Raw genomic sequence first — 7,349 nt, forward strand, 5'->3', positions numbered from 1 at the left:
ATGGAAAATGGCAAAATAGTTTTCTAAGACTTAATAGAAGTACTGAGACAACCTGCACAATTTAGACAAGAATTGAATTTGAAAATGATATGTCATGTCGAACTGATTTTGTCATAAAAAAGTTGGTCGATTTGTTCTTTGCTTGCAAAATTTCTTGACTTTTTATCTGCAGGTATCTTAAGTGGAATCGAATTAATTTGTCCAGAGCTATATACCTAAAATATGGAACGCTTCACGAATTTGCGTGTCATCCTTGTGCAGGGGCCATGCTAATCTTCTCTGTATCGTTCCAATTTTAGTATATGTGCTGCCGAAGCAAGCACATTCCAAAAGCAAAGTCCTAAGAGTTATATACCCCACCATGTGCCTCAAGATTGATCTTAGGGAGAGTGAAAGTTGGAAGTTAAATTTAAATAGGGTTTTATAAACTGGAGAACATTAACAAGATAGAGCTGCTAACTGGCAAAAAAATTCAATATCCCATTAAGGAATAGCCATCGATTTCCATACATACCACAGTGAAACAAATTATGAAAATTGGCATGTAGAGGTTCATTTCTTCAAAACCATAGACCGTACTAGGCTAAAATTGCTTCTTTGCATTCTTTGGCTAGGATGGCACTTGACAAAAATGGGTGCTCTTTGCCAGGCACCCCTGTGCATCTAAGCAGCCAGGTTTCCAGACATCAGCAAAATCTCCAGCCAAAAAAACATTTACTGCCCATTAAATAACCATTCTTTTTTATAACTTTATAGTTTATAGCATTTAGTTTAGGGAGACTAAAGAATTTTACTTCTAAATGTTTTTAGTTTATAATACTAATCATATGCTAATCACCATTTATGTAATCGGTTAATGTCAAATAAGTGGGCAAAAAGGTCAAAAATGACATAGTTTACACTTAAAATGTATTTGTTGCTAAACAAATTTGGATATATGCAAATTATGTAACTGCTAAACTTTAAGATTGTAAATTAAGTATTGTGTGCACTATCTTTTGGCTCAATTAACAATAAAAGTAAAAAATACAGATGAAAAGCATATGGTAAGTATTGTAAATTAATAATATATATATATTTTGAAGCCACAACTTGGTCTCCCTAATTGTATTGGTATATGATTTAAACTAGCCCTAACATTTTATTTTTATTTTTGTACATTCTGTTAGAGGTGCTTATGTGTTGTGAATGGCTCCTTGGTTTGACATCTAATACATTATGTGTTCAGCTCTTATTTTTGTGGAGCAGAGTTAAAAAAAGAATTTTTAGAAGTCTAGTATATCCATGGGTGTTTGGGGAGTTTCTTGATGGAACATTATGTGTAGAGGGAGAAGCTAGGCATTTGTTCTTTGTGGAAAGGGTCTTAAATCTCATGCATTAAGCAAATTAGGTGATTGCAGCATGCACCATGGGCTTCAATAATTATATATTAGCAGATTTGATTTGCTGGAGATTGTGGTTTTGTACTGTACAATTGTCTAGAGTTATGAATAGTTATTGGATAAAGAAAGATACATTTTTCCACTGTACCAAGCAGAACCTATTGGGTGCAGCAGTGCATATTCATGCCTTCAGACCTGGAGTGACTTGGAGGGGGCACCTGTCCCTTACGTTTCCGCTTCGACCAATAGATACACCCCTGCAAGTTCAATAAGAATTGAAGGTGGCTAAATAATTTTCTAAGTTTAAATATAACTGAGGCAGTCTGCACAATTCACACAATGATAAGTCATGTCTAACTGATGACATCATACAAGAGTTGGTCGATTTGTTCTTTGCTTGCAAAACTTCTTACCTTTTTATCTGCAGGTATCATTAAGTGGAAAAGAATTAATTTGTCCAGAGCTATATACCTAAAATATGGAACGCTTCACGAATTTGCGTGTCATCCTTGCGCAGGGGCCATGCTAATCTTCTCTGTATCGTTCCAATTTTAGTATATGTGCTGCCGAAGCAAGCACATTCCAAAAGCAAAGTCCTAAGATATATATACCCCACCATGTGCCTCAAGATTGATCTTAGGGAGAGTAAAAGATGGAAGTTAAATTCAGATGGGGTTTCAAAGACTGGAGAACACTTTACAATAAACAAGATAGAGCTACTTACTGGCAAAAAAATTCAATATCCCATTAAGGAAAGGCCACCAATTTCTATACGTACCACAGTCAAATTAATTATGCAAATTAGCATGTGGAGGTTCATTTCTTTTGGAACCATAGGCTGTACAAGATTAAAATTGCTCCTAAGTACAGAACAAGTGAAGTAGGAATGGAAAATGGCAAAATAGTTTTCTAAGACTTAATAGAAGTACTGAGACAACCTGCACAATTTAGACAAGAATTGAATTTGAAAATGATATGTCATGTCGAACTGATTTTGTCATAAAAAAGTTGGTCGATTTGTTCTTTGCTTGCAAAATTTCTTGACTTTTTATCTGCAGGTATCTTAAGTGGAATCGAATTAATTTGTCCAGAGCTATATACCTAAAATATGGAACGCTTCACGAATTTGCGTGTCATCCTTGTGCAGGGGCCATGCTAATCTTCTCTGTATCGTTCCAATTTTAGTATATGTGCTGCCGAAGCAAGCACATTCCAAAAGCAAAGTCCTAAGAGTTATATACCCCACCATGTGCCTCAAGATTGATCTTAGGGAGAGTGAAAGTTGGAAGTTAAATTTAAATAGGGTTTTATAAACTGGAGAACATTAACAAGATAGAGCTGCTAACTGGCAAAAAAATTCAATATCCCATTAAGGAATAGCCATCGATTTCCATACATACCACAGTGAAACAAATTATGAAAATTGGCATGTAGAGGTTCATTTCTTCAAAACCATAGACCGTACTAGGCTAAAATTGCTTCTTTGCATTCTTTGGCTAGGATGGCACTTGACAAAAATGGGTGCTCTTTGCCAGGCACCCCTGTGCATCTAAGCAGCCAGGTTTCCAGACATCAGCAAAATCTCCAGCCAAAAAAACATTTACTGCCCATTAAATAACCATTCTTTTTTATAACTTTATAGTTTATAGCATTTAGTTTAGGGAGACTAAAGAATTTTACTTCTAAATGTTTTTAGTTTATAATACTAATCATATGCTAATCACCATTTATGTAATCGGTTAATGTCAAATAAGTGGGCAAAAAGGTCAAAAATGACATAGTTTACACTTAAAATGTATTTGTTGCTAAACAAATTTGGATATATGCAAATTATGTAACTGCTAAACTTTAAGATTGTAAATTAAGTATTGTGTGCACTATCTTTTGGCTCAATTAACAATAAAAGTAAAAAATACAGATGAAAAGCATATGGTAAGTATTGTAAATTAATAATATATATATATTTTGAAGCCACAACTTGGTCTCCCTAATTGTATTGGTATATGATTTAAACTAGCCCTAACATTTTATTTTTATTTTTGTACATTCTGTTAGAGGTGCTTATGTGTTGTGAATGGCTCCTTGGTTTGACATCTAATACATTATGTGTTCAGCTCTTATTTTTGTGGAGCAGAGTTAAAAAAAGAATTTTTAGAAGTCTAGTATATCCATGGGTGTTTGGGGAGTTTCTTGATGGAACATTATGTGTAGAGGGAGAAGCTAGGCATTTGTTCTTTGTGGAAAGGGTCTTAAATCTCATGCATTAAGCAAATTAGGTGATTGCAGCATGCACCATGGGCTTCAATAATTATATATTAGCAGATTTGATTTGCTGGAGATTGTGGTTTTGTACTGTACAATTGTCTAGAGTTATGAATAGTTATTGGATAAAGAAAGATACATTTTTCCACTGTACCAAGCAGAACCTATTGGGTGCAGCAGTGCATATTCATGCCTTCAGACCTGGAGTGACTTGGAGGGGGCACCTGTCCCTTACGTTTCCGCTTCGACCAATAGATACACCCCTGCAAGTTCAATAAGAATTGAAGGTGGCTAAATAATTTTCTAAGTTTAAATATAACTGAGGCAGTCTGCACAATTCACACAATGATAAGTCATGTCTAACTGATGACATCATACAAGAGTTGGTCGATTTGTTCTTTGCTTGCAAAACTTCTTACCTTTTTATCTGCAGGTATCATTAAGTGGAAAAGAATTAATTTGTCCAGAGCTATATACCTAAAATATGGAACGCTTCACGAATTTGCGTGTCATCCTTGCGCAGGGGCCATGCTAATCTTCTCTGTATCGTTCCAATTTTAGTATATGTGCTGCCGAAGCAAGCACATTCCAAAAGCAAAGTCCTAAGATATATATACCCCACCATGTGCCTCAAGATTGATCTTAGGGAGAGTAAAAGATGGAAGTTAAATTCAGATGGGGTTTCAAAGACTGGAGAACACTTTACAATAAACAAGATAGAGCTACTTACTGGCAAAAAAATTCAATATCCCATTAAGGAAAGGCCACCAATTTCTATACGTACCACAGTCAAATTAATTATGCAAATTAGCATGTGGAGGTTCATTTCTTTTGGAACCATAGGCTGTACAAGATTAAAATTGCTCCTAAGTACAGAACAAGTGAAGTAGGAATGGAAAATGGCAAAATAGTTTTCTAAGACTTAATAGAAGTACTGAGACAACCTGCACAATTTAGACAAGAATTGAATTTGAAAATGATATGTCATGTCGAACTGATTTTGTCATAAAAAAGTTGGTCGATTTGTTCTTTGCTTGCAAAATTTCTTGACTTTTTATCTGCAGGTATCTTAAGTGGAATCGAATTAATTTGTCCAGAGCTATATACCTAAAATATGGAACGCTTCACGAATTTGCGTGTCATCCTTGTGCAGGGGCCATGCTAATCTTCTCTGTATCGTTCCAATTTTAGTATATGTGCTGCCGAAGCAAGCACATTCCAAAAGCAAAGTCCTAAGAGTTATATACCCCACCATGTGCCTCAAGATTGATCTTAGGGAGAGTGAAAGTTGGAAGTTAAATTTAAATAGGGTTTTATAAACTGGAGAACATTAACAAGATAGAGCTGCTAACTGGCAAAAAAATTCAATATCCCATTAAGGAATAGCCATCGATTTCCATACATACCACAGTGAAACAAATTATGAAAATTGGCATGTAGAGGTTCATTTCTTCAAAACCATAGACCGTACTAGGCTAAAATTGCTTCTTTGCATTCTTTGGCTAGGATGGCACTTGACAAAAATGGGTGCTCTTTGCCAGGCACCCCTGTGCATCTAAGCAGCCAGGTTTCCAGACATCAGCAAAATCTCCAGCCAAAAAAACATTTACTGCCCATTAAATAACCATTCTTTTTTATAACTTTATAGTTTATAGCATTTAGTTTAGGGAGACTAAAGAATTTTACTTCTAAATGTTTTTAGTTTATAATACTAATCATATGCTAATCACCATTTATGTAATCGGTTAATGTCAAATAAGTGGGCAAAAAGGTCAAAAATGACATAGTTTACACTTAAAATGTATTTGTTGCTAAACAAATTTGGATATATGCAAATTATGTAACTGCTAAACTTTAAGATTGTAAATTAAGTATTGTGTGCACTATCTTTTGGCTCAATTAACAATAAAAGTAAAAAATACAGATGAAAAGCATATGGTAAGTATTGTAAATTAATAATATATATATATTTTGAAGCCACAACTTGGTCTCCCTAATTGTATTGGTATATGATTTAAACTAGCCCTAACATTTTATTTTTATTTTTGTACATTCTGTTAGAGGTGCTTATGTGTTGTGAATGGCTCCTTGGTTTGACATCTAATACATTATGTGTTCAGCTCTTATTTTTGTGGAGCAGAGTTAAAAAAAGAATTTTTAGAAGTCTAGTATATCCATGGGTGTTTGGGGAGTTTCTTGATGGAACATTATGTGTAGAGGGAGAAGCTAGGCATTTGTTCTTTGTGGAAAGGGTCTTAAATCTCATGCATTAAGCAAATTAGGTGATTGCAGCATGCACCATGGGCTTCAATAATTATATATTAGCAGATTTGATTTGCTGGAGATTGTGGTTTTGTACTGTACAATTGTCTAGAGTTATGAATAGTTATTGGATAAAGAAAGATACATTTTTCCACTGTACCAAGCAGAACCTATTGGGTGCAGCAGTGCATATTCATGCCTTCAGACCTGGAGTGACTTGGAGGGGGCACCTGTCCCTTACGTTTCCGCTTCGACCAATAGATACACCCCTGCAAGTTCAATAAGAATTGAAGGTGGCTAAATAATTTTCTAAGTTTAAATATAACTGAGGCAGTCTGCACAATTCACACAATGATAAGTCATGTCTAACTGATGACATCATACAAGAGTTGGTCGATTTGTTCTTTGCTTGCAAAACTTCTTACCTTTTTATCTGCAGGTATCATTAAGTGGAAAAGAATTAATTTGTCCAGAGCTATATACCTAAAATATGGAACGCTTCACGAATTTGCGTGTCATCCTTGCGCAGGGGCCATGCTAATCTTCTCTGTATCGTTCCAATTTTAGTATATGTGCTGCCGAAGCAAGCACATTCCAAAAGCAAAGTCCTAAGATATATATACCCCACCATGTGCCTCAAGATTGATCTTAGGGAGAGTAAAAGATGGAAGTTAAATTCAGATGGGGTTTCAAAGACTGGAGAACACTTTACAATAAACAAGATAGAGCTACTTACTGGCAAAAAAATTCAATATCCCATTAAGGAAAGGCCACCAATTTCTATACGTACCACAGTCAAATTAATTATGCAAATTAGCATGTGGAGGTTCATTTCTTTTGGAACCATAGGCTGTACAAGATTAAAATTGCTCCTAAGTACAGAACAAGTGAAGTAGGAATGGAAAATGGCAAAATAGTTTTCTAAGACTTAATAGAAGTACTGAGACAACCTGCACAATTTAGACAAGAATTGAATTTGAAAATGATATGTCATGTCGAACTGATTTTGTCATAAAAAAGTTGGTCGATTTGTTCTTTGCTTGCAAAATTTCTTGACTTTTTATCTGCAGGTATCTTAAGTGGAATCTAATTAATTTGTCCAGAGCTATATACCTAAAATATGGAACGCTTCACGAATTTGCGTGTCATCCTTGTGCAGGGGCCATGCTAATCTTCTCTGTATCGTTCCAATTTTAGTATATGTGCTGCCGAAGCAAGCACATTCCAAAAGCAAAGTCCTAAGAGTTATATACCCCACCATGTGCCTCAAGATTGATCTTAGGGAGAGTGAAAGTTGGAAGTTAAATTTAAATAGGGTTTTATAAACTGGAGAACATTAACAAGATAGAGCTGCTAACTGGCAAAAAAATTCAATATCCCATTAAGGAATAGCCATCGATTTCCATACATACCACAGTGAAACAAATTATGAAAATTGGCATG

At 35.1% G+C, this 7,349-nt stretch overlaps 7 non-coding genes across 7 annotated transcripts; all 7 read right to left on the reverse strand.

Annotated features, from left to right (window-relative positions):
• Window positions 1–216: 216 nt before the first annotated feature.
• LOC148431025 (U6 spliceosomal RNA) lies at window positions 217–323 on the reverse strand. Its single transcript, XR_015877311.1, has one exon. It is a non-coding gene; the product is annotated as a U6 spliceosomal RNA (small nuclear RNA).
• A 1,531-nt stretch (window positions 324–1,854) lies between these two features.
• LOC148431026 (U6 spliceosomal RNA) lies at window positions 1,855–1,961 on the reverse strand. The gene has a single exon (XR_015877296.1). It is a non-coding gene; the product is annotated as a U6 spliceosomal RNA (small nuclear RNA).
• A 523-nt stretch (window positions 1,962–2,484) lies between these two features.
• Window positions 2,485–2,591, reverse strand: LOC148431027 (U6 spliceosomal RNA). Its single transcript, XR_015877313.1, has one exon. It is a non-coding gene; the product is annotated as a U6 spliceosomal RNA (small nuclear RNA).
• A 1,531-nt stretch (window positions 2,592–4,122) lies between these two features.
• LOC148431028 (U6 spliceosomal RNA) lies at window positions 4,123–4,229 on the reverse strand. The gene has a single exon (XR_015877297.1). It is a non-coding gene; the product is annotated as a U6 spliceosomal RNA (small nuclear RNA).
• Window positions 4,230–4,752: 523 nt separating this feature from the next.
• Window positions 4,753–4,859, reverse strand: LOC148431029 (U6 spliceosomal RNA). The gene has a single exon (XR_015877314.1). It is a non-coding gene; the product is annotated as a U6 spliceosomal RNA (small nuclear RNA).
• A 1,531-nt stretch (window positions 4,860–6,390) lies between these two features.
• On the reverse strand, window positions 6,391–6,497 carry LOC148431030 (U6 spliceosomal RNA). The gene has a single exon (XR_015877299.1). It is a non-coding gene; the product is annotated as a U6 spliceosomal RNA (small nuclear RNA).
• A 523-nt stretch (window positions 6,498–7,020) lies between these two features.
• Window positions 7,021–7,127, reverse strand: LOC148431031 (U6 spliceosomal RNA). Its single transcript, XR_015877315.1, has one exon. It is a non-coding gene; the product is annotated as a U6 spliceosomal RNA (small nuclear RNA).
• Window positions 7,128–7,349: the final 222 nt, after the last annotated feature.

Source organism: Taudactylus pleione, unplaced genomic scaffold (genome assembly GCF_031769625.1).
Source record: "Taudactylus pleione unplaced genomic scaffold, aTauple2 ptg003008c, whole genome shotgun sequence".
Taxonomy (NCBI): domain Eukaryota; kingdom Metazoa; phylum Chordata; class Amphibia; order Anura; family Myobatrachidae; genus Taudactylus; species Taudactylus pleione.